Raw genomic sequence first — 9,595 nt, 5'->3', positions numbered from 1 at the left:
CAAATCATCAAAGTTTCTAGCTAACAAGCAAGTTGAAGGCTTTAAGATTAGAGATATGGTTTTCCTTTCTTTTTCTTTTTTTCTTCTTCTTTTATTGGTTAAGAAGTGAAGTAGGCGATGATTGAATTTAGGAAATGATATCTTCCCATTAAAGTTACTTTCTACTACCTTTCTTCTCCCAAAAAAATTAAAATTAAAATCACTTAATTAGTTAATTTCTTCTAGTTTTAATGCAGCTTTAAGACATGTGGCATTTAAAAACTCAGTGGTCTTAAAAAAATTCCATATAAAACATATAAAATTAAATTAATGTTATGTAACTCATATCTAACTTAAAATCTAAGGGAATTAGAGCATTTAAATGTGGGGGCATCTTATTCCAGATTACAAGTTAATCTCAAAAGGAATAATCATCTTTAACTTCTTATAGTTTTATGTTTAGACATATTGTCTTCTTTATTATTTGTTTTCAACTCTAATAAGGATGATAAATATGATGGAATTTATAATTTTTTATGTATAACAATAAAACTTTAAGTCTAACTTGTCTAAGGACACAACAATTTTCATATTAGTTTTCATAAAATTGATAAATAATGGACTGTATGAAAGTGATGTTGTTTCAATAGCAAAAGTGTACATATAACCAAATCAACTTAATATATATATATATATATATATATTTTTTTTTTAGGTTCCAGTTAATTCAACTAGTAAAGTCTTTAATGGTTGTATAAAAGATCTGGAGTTTAATTTCCACTTACACCAAAAATTGATTAGTGTCTTGAACGCCATAAGTTGAAACTCTCTTTAAAAAAAAAAAAAATTAACTTGACGCAAGAGGTATTTTAGTAATTTTTTAGGTTTTGGAGGTATTTTGGACATTTTTTGGGTTTATGGGGTATTTTGGTCATTTTTAGGTTTTGGGGGTATTTTGGTCATTTTTAGGTTTCTAGATTATTTTGGTCAATTTTTAGACTTCGTGATTATTTTGGCCATTTTTGAAGTTTCGGGAGTATTTTGGTTATTTTTAGTTTTCAAGGTTATTTTGGTCAAATTTTAGGCTTCGAGGTTATTTTGGCCATTTTTTAGGTTTCAGAGGTATTTTAGTAATTTTTTAGGTTTTGGAGGTATTTTGGACATTTTTTGGGTTTATGGGGTATTTTGGTCATTTTTAGGTTTTGGGGGTATTTTGGTCATTTTTAGGTTTCTAGATTATTTTGGTCAATTTTTAGACTTCGTGATTATTTTGGCCATTTTTGAAGTTTCGAGAGTATTTTGGTTATTTTTAGTTTTCAAGGTTATTTTGGTCAATTTTTAGGCTTCGAGGTTATTTTGGCCACTTTTTAGGTTTCAGAGGTATTTTAGTAATTTTTTAGGTTTTGGAGGTATTTTGGACATTTTTTTGGGTTTATGGGGTATTTTGGTCAATTTTAGGTTTTGGAGGTATTTTGGTCATTTTTTGGGTTTCAGGGGTATTTTGATCATTTTCTAGGTTTCAGGGGTATTTTGGTCATTTTTTAGGTTTTGGAGGACATTTTTGTAATTTTAAGGTTTTGGTGATATTTTGGTCATTTTTTAGGTTCTAGGGGGTAATTTGGTAATTTTTGGCTTTCAGGGTTATTTTGGTCAGTTTTTGGGTTTTTGGGGTATTTTGGTCATTTTCTGGATTTTAGAGGTATTTTGGTCTTTTTTTTTTTTTGGTTTTTGGGGTATTTTGGTAATTTTTAGGTTTTGGGGGCATTTTAGTCATTTTTGAAGATTTTAGAGTACTTTGGTCATTTTCACTTTAGTGGCATTTTGGTAATTTTGATAATTGGGTAATTGGGTGGGTTGGGGTTTACCCATAATAATTGGGTTGGGTTGAATTTAGGTTATAAGGAATTAGTTAAGTGGGTTTTAAACGGGTAAATGAGTTTTATATACCTAACCCAATTATGCCCACCCCAAACCCACTCAAACCCGCCCATTTGCCACCCCTACTATTACCCAACAACTACATGCCCATTAAGTCAGAGGACACTTCAATCTGAGCAAAAATTGATGAGTGCAAAATGTATTGTCTAGAACCAACATTTAATTCTAGCATTTATAGAAGACTAACTGTCTACAATTACTCCAGGCAATAGATAAATGCGCATTGCCTCATTAAATAGGAGAGAAGTTATTTCAATCATATAAATGCACAACATTAGTTGACAGACAACCAATAGTTGAAAGATACGACTATAAAAAGGCAACACATCTCCACAGATAGAGATACGTGCTCCATGAGACATAGACTGCTTTCGACACTCTAAACTACGAGTCCAAATCCTCTGTCTCATCAATTGTGCTTCACTTCATACTCCACCAATAAAATTTGAACAACTAACCTTTTTTACTAAATAAGATATCTCATTAAATGAGACAACTAGCCTCTTTTATAAAAGTCAAAGTTATCTCATTTAATGAGACAGACTAGTTGTCCAAGTTTTATTGGTGGAGCATGAAGTGGAGCACAATTGATGAGACAGAAGATTTAGACTCCTAAACTACCATATTAGTTCTTTGGAGTTTTGATTTAAACATCGTAGACCATTAGGCCGGTACCACACCAATGTCCCCTCCGATAAACCATTTTTTTTCTTACAAGCACGTCGGACATTCCATTGCCACTTCTTTGAAAAATATCTTCCATTGACATCTTTGGACGAACTTCCCAACTGAAGGTGAGTTTTCACTCTAACAAACTCCATGATTGAATAACTTCATTCAAGATTCAAAAAATCAAATGAGCAAAGGATCTTTAACCCTCTCGAATCACTAGCATACATTTGGCACCTTAATAAAAGAGTAGATTATTAAAATACACCTGATGAGGAATTAGAATAAGAGACATGAAGTCCACAAGTTCCAGCAACATTGCCAATGAAGTGTGTGTGTGAGAGGAGGAAAATTAGGTACATCTCTTCCTTGCAAGCCTCTCCCATATTCGGCTAAACCCACCAACTAGACACTAATCATACATATATATGATTGGGAGAGCAACATATTGCCTTGGTTTTAATTGGCCAAACCAAAACTTTACCAAGTAGATGGTAGGGACCTTTCCAATGTGTGAGTCTCAAATCCAAGTTCGTCCAATTAAATGCTGCCTAAAACTAAATAAATACACAGTAAAAAAAAAAAAAATCATACTATTAATTATAAGGTATACTATTACGTCTAACAAATACTCATTAAAATACACTCCAACTAGTCCATGTTTTATTAAAAAAATAGATAAGTTTTATTAAATAGATAAAACAATTAGGACTATGCTAGCCCACAGCATAAAAAATGCCAACACTACAAGCATAATCACAATACTCCAAAGATAATCTGCCTCTAGTTGTGTGGAAACTACAGGATCATCTTTGAATGAAGTAGCGGGGTAGAAGTGAAGAAAGATTCCTGAAAGCATCATAGGAACTAGCCCTACGAATATAATTCGTACACCTTGCATTGCATACACAATTGCGATGAATGCTCCACGAGTTTTTTTGTTGGAGTACTCAAACATGATTACAGCCGAGATGGGATAGTCTCCACCAATACCAAGCCCTAGCCAGAACCTGAAGAAACAAAGTGTTTTGACAACAATTTCTTTGCTTGCATGGACAAGTCAGAGCATATGGCGCAAATGATGGTGAGAGTTAGACTGACGCTATAAGCTTTTTTACGACCAAGTTTGTCACCAGTCCAACCGAAGAATAGGTGGCCTGCGAGAGTACCAATTAGAGCAACAACAGTTACAGTGTAGTAAAGGCGGCCCAAGAGTTTTGAGATTGTTGAGATGCAGAAAATGTTGTATGTGTCAATGAAAACCCCCATTCTAGCAATGATAATGGCTGTGATGTGGTTCAATTGAGTGCGGACAGAGTCAAGGGCTTCAAGCACTTCTAAGGCCATTTTTGTAGGCTGGTTTATTTGATGAAATTTGTGTGTACTTTTGTTCCTTTTAGATAGTTGATCCATGAAGGGAAAAGATGATGAATAGGCCAACGTATAATCCAAGGTTAATTTTGGAGGAATGGACAATAAATTAACAACATTTACTGGATATTCTATTCATATGGATACAATAAAAGATATTCTTTATCAAAAATAAATAAATAAATAAAGATTATCAAATGAAGACAAATTTATTATTTTTATCAACAACAAAAAGAAGATTTATCAAAAAAAGACAAATTTATTACTTAACTAGTATATATGCTGTTAGCGTTTTTTTTTTTTTTTTAATTATTAATGCTGTTAGAGTTTGATTAAGCCATTTACTTGCCCAAAACATTGTAGAAATCTAACTAGTTGGAAGATCAAAGTTGAAAATTATTAAATGAACCTATTTTAATTTCCCTGAATATGGTAGCCTTTGTACGTATTAATTTGTCACTCCTACATCCGACAAATTTTCCTCTTTAAAAAAAACATGCGGCATCGAAATTGATCTTGTACCGGCCTGGCTTGGTCAATGCATTTCATTATAAATGGTTCTTAATCTGGTGACCTTGAAGAAGAATCAAACACACTATTACCATATTCTCTGTAACAGTCCAAATATACTTCCCTAGCATATTGAGTTGTGTTCAAATATACTTTTGGTCGAATTATAAAAGGTTATAATTTTTTTGCTTTTTGTCTAAACATTTACCAAATATATAATAAAAATGAGCATATTTTAAATAAACTAATTTTTATCTTTTTGTCACACACTTTTAGAGCCTGTTTGGATGGAGGGAAGAAAGAGGTGGAGTAAAAGGAAGTAGAGTAGAGTTAAGTAAAAATAAATTAATTTTCGGCTAAATCTACTCTACTCTACTCCTCCTCTTTCTTTCTCAATCCAAACGGACTATTAGAAAATAAGCTAATGAAAATTAACGATGTAACATAACACTCACTCTTAAGGTAAATATTAGTGTTACTAAACTAAATACTGCTTGATAATTTTTTTTTAAAAATTGTATTTTGAAAATTTCACTATCAGATTATATATATATTTTTTTTATGCTTTCTATTTTTTTTTTTAAATTGAATATAATCAAAGATTAGTAGCTCTCTCATTTATAGAATAATTAAATTTACTTTTCTTTTGTATTTTAAAATCTATATAAAAAAATTGTTTCTCTTCGTTTCAGTACTATTTTTTTTTCTACTGTTGGTGTTCAGTTGCACCATTTCACCGAGTAGTTATGAGTTTTGCACCGAAGCCAGCCTCTGTTATTGGACTCTCTTTCAAAAGCAGTCTCTGTTTTTTTTTTTTTTTTTTCTTAGCCTTCCAACCCCAATCTCTCTCCAGTCTCCATCGTTTCCCCCAACCCTTCCCTGTCATTGTCTTCGTTCATTAATTAATCCAAGCTTACATCCTTATCATCATGTCTCTATTTCTATTTGGCTTCTCTTTTGTGCTTCGTTCAAACCCTTTCCTTCCTAACTAGGTGCGTTCTTTTTGAATTATATTATTCTTTGTGATGATCAATGTTTGCAATCCAATTTTGTTATCTGAAACTCAGAATAAAACATTCAGAGTTAACCACTATCCTCTAGCATGCATTAATTGAAACTCGAGGTCTAGGATAAAAGATTCGTTGGCTTCAATATGCTAATCAAAATAGTATTTTGTCTAACATATTCACCATTTTTCTCACTTTGTCTCTATAATTTTTCCCTCTCTCTCTCTCATGTTTTTGTTGTGGCAATGTTTGAAAGAACAAAAAAATTGTTATCTTTTGTGAAGATAGTCCAACCTCCTCATAGCAGAAAAATACACCATGTTTCGGGTGTATATTTCCTCACACTTACAACTGGTAGGCTCCACTCAGCTATGAGTAGGAGGAAGTATACACCTGAAAGAAGGTATACTTCCTCCATCATAGCATCACCTGAAGTGTTTGACAAAATGTCTAAGTGAAGTTAGAATCAATAAAAATAGCTTGGTAATTTTTTTTTTTTTTTTTTGCTTGTTTTATGAAAATTCTCTATTTTCCTTTGGATTATTTATTGTTTCCTTTCATGCCAATACAGCATGATATTAGTTTTGTTGAAAAAATTGATGATTGTGCTGATTATGCCCACTTGATTTTCTTCCTCCATGTATATGTGTATGTATGTGGGTAAAGTTTGTCTTTTTCTATATGTATATGTAGAGTTTGTGTCTTTTTATGGCTTTTCAATGGATGATGTTTTCATTTGTTTGGGATTGCATAGGTGTTTCAAGTTAGAGTGAGTTTTGAAAATATGTGCAAAAGCAATGGTGGGAAAGACAACATGAACTTGCAGTTGAGAATTTAGGGGTAAGAAATTCTTTTAATATTTCTTATTTCTTTTTCTTCTTCTCTCAGTTATAGTTCTTTAAGTTTTAATTTTGTTTATATAGAATTATTAGCATTTAAATGTATTTGTGTGTGGCTATCTTTAGAATAAATAGATTATGACTCTGATAATCTACTTTCTAACTTAAGTGAATTATAAATATTGGGGTTTTGAAGCTTATTCAATAATAATTATCACAAATCAATTGATACTGTATGACCTATTATCTATACCTTTAGAAGAAGAGGTTTGTGAAATGATTTTTTTTTTTTTGGCCTTGTTTGAAACTTCTCAATGGGTATTAGAGATGGCAATGGGGCGGTATAGGTCTAAAGGATGAGGTTTTCGCCCCCGCCTAACATGGTTTTGTCTTACCTCATCTCCACCCCGCCTCACATGACGGGAAAAATTTTCTTACCCTATCCCCACCCCTTAAGGCCCCGCGAATCCCCGCCCTAACTTGTAAAACGCTACTTCTTTTTAATTTGCCCATAACTATTACAATTGGTTTTTTAAAAAACTATTTCATTAATAAAAATATATTTGAAATTATAAATAAATTTATCCCATTAAATCAAGCTAATTTTTAGCAAATATTGAATAATACTATTATAAAGTGGTTAACAAGACAATATCATAACAAAAACAAAAATCTCATAATAGAAAATTATGATTCAATAGTATATAAATTTGTTTATAATAAAGACAAAAGCAAATGTTAAAATTGGTATCTTATTTCCAACCTTGTTAGAGAAAAAAAAAAAAAAAAAAAAAAATTAATGATTCAATAGTATATAAATTTTTTTATAATAAAGACAAAAGCAAATGTTAAAATTGGTATCTTATTTCCAACCTTGTTAGAGATAATAATAATAATAATAATAATAAAAAATAAAAAAAAAGAGAGGCAGAAAGCCTTGTTGGTTAGAATAAAATAAGTTGATGATATGTTTGTTTAAATAGTAGGGTTTTAGGGTATGAAAAATTTACAATTTAACCCTTATCAATACAGGGCGAGGCAGGGATTAGGAGGGGTGGGGTGAATTGAGTCTAAAAAGTTTAAACTCATCCCTGCCCCACCACCTTTGCAGGGTGGGGCGAAGTGAGGAGGGGCAGGTCAAGTGGGGTGGGGTAGAACAAAATTGCCATCCCTAATAGGTATCACTAGGAATTTTTAAGGAAACTACAAATGTGATAAACCATATGTAAATTTACTTCAAAATTGAAAATTTGATTCATGGTTCATATTATTGTCTCCATTACATTCAAATGTGTTATCCTATAGACTCTTGCATTTATCATTTTCATTATGTTATGATGTTAAAACTATTTATTTTTAGGAGTGACCTTCCTGCTTCAATTTATAGTGGTAGATGATGGATTTTGACAAATATCAGGTTTTGGGTAGTATAGTGTATGTGGGGTTTGAGGTTCATATCTACAATTGTTTTAAGCATGCTTCATGTGGACTTTCTTTTCTTTTATTGTAGAAGATACAGATAATAAGTTGGCAAATTTCGATCAAAGCATGGCTTGACTATGGTTATCATAAAACCTCTGACCCAAAAGTATGTTCCACAACAATATTGATGAAATATATTGACGACAACTTCCAAATTTCATAGGAATGGCATTGGTTTATTTTTTATTTTTTATTTTTTATTGTTTTGAGGATCGTGGCATTGGTTTATTTTGTTGTTATTGTTGAGGACATTTGCTCTTCTCTAAAGCTTGGTACGTTTTTTTGGTTTTATCTGCGTTTTTGTAATTCTTCAATTATTTTTTATCTACATTTACTGGACCTTTATCCCAAAAATCTAATTTGCCCATACAGTTTAAGTCCCAAAACATTAGCCTGGACCTTTATCTTTGAGTTTTGGGTTTCGTCCTTTTCCGTAGATAATTTTTTTCCATCTGCCCTTTCCTTTCAATTGCTTCTCAATTCCTTAGCCCAGACCTACCTTGACACTTACCTTTTGGGCTTTAATGGGCTGGTGATTTCAATGGCCTCTATTTTTTTATTGGGTTGGGTGGCCCACGAGGGAGAAGGCAACCTCAATCCCTTTTACCTTTACCTGATCCACTTCCAGATGTTGATTTTTATTTTTTATTTTTAATGATGATGTTGATGTGTTGTTAAGGATAAAGATGACGTATAAGACTTGCGCATGTTACATTGTTACTGATACTAGATACTTCTTCAATCAATTTTGTACGACAAATCATCTATGAACTCGGTATAGCCGACCATACAATATTTAACTTAACTAAGAAGAAAAGTATCTACCATTTCACAACTTCACACACACGGACAGTTCGCATTGTTATAAAATATGAGCGAATTAAAATCGTGTGGTTGTGTAGGTACGCGGTTTAATCAGCTCAACTTCCACTCCAAGTAATGGCAAGGTTGACTTTTAGGTTCTGTCTTCACATTACGATTTATAAAATTATAAATACACATACGCCCCTTACCAACTTCCTCGCTATAAACTCACTTCCTGAGCTTTGATTTGAGCAATACTTTAGAAAATGTCTTACCACGGAAATCATCATCATATTCCACCCCACGGTGTGGGACATCATGGAGGACATGGACATGGTCATGGCGTAGGACATCATGGAGGACTTGGAAACGGTGGAAGAGGAGGGCATTGTCATGGTGGCGGTGGGCATCACGCCGGTCATGGTCATGGTCCTCATGGAGGAGGAGGAGGAGGGCATTGTCATGGTGGTGGAGGACATCAACCACATGCTCATCATGCTCATGGCGGAGGACATCACCCACATTCTCATCGTGGTGGCGGAGGACATCACCCGCATGGTCATGGCGGAGGACATCATCCACATGGTCAGCATGGTGGCGGACATGGACAACAGCACGTTTTCTTGTTAACGATGTGATATTTTCAACACCTATAGCTGGTGTTTTGACAGATATTAGGCTATATGAAATGTAATAAATCAGCTGGAAAAAAAAAAAAAAAATTTTTTTTTTTTTTTTTAATGATGATGTTGATGTGTTGTTAAGGATAAAGATCAAGTATAAGACTTGTGCATAGACATGGCAAAACGGGCGGGTTGGTTCGGGTTCGAGTCGGATCAATCGGATTGCGGGTCAAACGGGTCACGGGTCAAAACGGGTCATTTTAAGCGGATCAAAATCAGGTTGCATGTCGGGTCGGGTTGACCTGTATTTTTTCACATGAATTTTTTATTTTTTTATTTTTATAAAGAAAACAACATGTATCTGTCATTTGGA

At 33.0% G+C, this 9,595-nt stretch overlaps 1 long non-coding RNA gene across 2 annotated transcripts; it reads left to right on the top strand.

Moving 5' to 3' along the window:
- Positions 1 to 5,184: 5,184 nt before the first annotated feature.
- Positions 5,185 to 9,297, top strand: LOC136066717 (uncharacterized). 2 transcript variants are annotated; one of them, XR_010628210.1, is made up of 3 exons: positions 5,185 to 5,459; positions 6,229 to 6,314; positions 8,698 to 9,297. It is a non-coding gene; the product is annotated as an uncharacterized LOC136066717 (long non-coding RNA). The 2 variants fall into 2 exon arrangements; XR_010628209.1 differs by having other exon boundaries at positions 7,824 to 9,297.
- The last annotated feature ends 298 nt before the right edge of the window (positions 9,298 to 9,595 follow it).

The sequence above is a fragment of the Quercus suber genome, unplaced genomic scaffold (genome assembly GCF_002906115.3).
Source record: "Quercus suber isolate HL8 unplaced genomic scaffold, Cork oak 2.0 scaffold_44, whole genome shotgun sequence".
Classification (NCBI taxonomy): Eukaryota; Viridiplantae; Streptophyta; class Magnoliopsida; order Fagales; family Fagaceae; genus Quercus; species Quercus suber.
The sequence above is the reverse complement of the archived record's forward strand: the minus strand, read 5'-3'. Positions and strand labels throughout refer to the sequence as shown.